Source organism: Seriola lalandi, unplaced genomic scaffold (assembly GCF_002814215.2).
Source record: "Seriola lalandi dorsalis isolate HSWRI2012SDOR001 ecotype SW California unplaced genomic scaffold, Sedor1 jcf7180001964515, whole genome shotgun sequence".
NCBI classification, from domain to species: Eukaryota; Metazoa; Chordata; class Actinopteri; order Carangiformes; family Carangidae; genus Seriola; species Seriola lalandi.
The window spans coordinates 1-1,068 of record NW_019435183.1 but is presented as its reverse complement, the minus strand read 5'-3'; the positions used below and the strand labels follow the sequence as shown (position 1 = coordinate 1,068).

Below are 1,068 nucleotides of genomic sequence, written 5' to 3'. Positions count from 1 at the left end.
AAGGAAATTTTAACTTAAGACGTGCAACCGGCCCCAGGAGTCAAAGGAACCAGGACTGGGATCAGACCTTGCTTGGCGGACTCGGAGATCTTCTCAAACTTGTGGCAGCAGAGCTGCTGGCTGGTCTCGGCCTGCAGGACGTCTCTGTTTTTGGCTCGAGCTTTATCCAGAGCCTTGTTAGCGTTCTCGTAGTCCACCAGAGCCCGGCTCCTCCGGTACAACAGGTCCTGCAGCGTCACATCATCACACAATTCAGTGTCTGGACATTAATCAGTCATTTAAAAAATAGACTTTAACAAAATCAGAAACTGAAAATGATTTGGACTCTGAAAATAGTCCCCAACAAATGCACTATTTCCTGTTTGTTTGATAGAAACTTCAGTGAGCAGCTGTTTCAGGAAGTGACTGAGCTTTTCAAACATGAAACTATTTATCTTTTTATCTTCAACATATCCCAAGATTCATTGCTCCCAGGTAATGACAATATCAGTAAACAGACAGAGAGCCTGAGGATCACACTGTTAATGTAAGTGCTGTTTCAGCTCAGTTTAAAGGTACAACTGTTCAAACCAACGACCTTAAAACGTCAAGGTTTGTGAAGAAAAAGTTAAGTGTTGTCAAGGTTGCCTGGCAACAGAAGCCGCGTTTCAAAACACAACGGTAAGGGCGGGAACAGCTGATGCCGCAAAGAGAAAATCCTCCTTAGACCAGACCGTGTCATTTCAGTTTGGTCTACGGAGGACAACACCTTCGCCGACCTCGTCCTCGGACAGATGCGGCGCCCGAACTGAGACAAAGCTCGAGTCTAAACATCTGAACACAACAACAGGAGCCTGATGCTGCAGCTGTGAGCAGACAAACCTTTGCAGCCTGTGACTCTCTCAGGTAATATTTCAGGAGGTCGGCGAGCTTCAGGTCTTCATCTGCTGCAACTCGAGCTTCGATTTTCTGTAAAACAACAACAGACAGAAGCTGAAGAGTCAGTGGAAAGAACAAGAGGCGGGAGTTCTACAGCAGCAGCTGCTTCAGACTGACGCTTCGTCCACACGACTACGTTTTCATTTTAAA

At 46.3% G+C, this 1,068-nt stretch overlaps 1 long non-coding RNA gene across 1 annotated transcript; it reads right to left on the bottom strand.

Annotated features, from left to right (window-relative positions):
* Positions 1-161: 161 nt before the first annotated feature.
* LOC147820349 (uncharacterized) lies at positions 162-1,038 on the bottom strand. The gene is made up of 2 exons (XR_015436732.1): positions 862-1,038; positions 162-227 (listed from the first exon to the last, which is right to left on the bottom strand). It is a non-coding gene; the product is annotated as an uncharacterized LOC147820349 (long non-coding RNA).
* Positions 1,039-1,068: the final 30 nt, after the last annotated feature.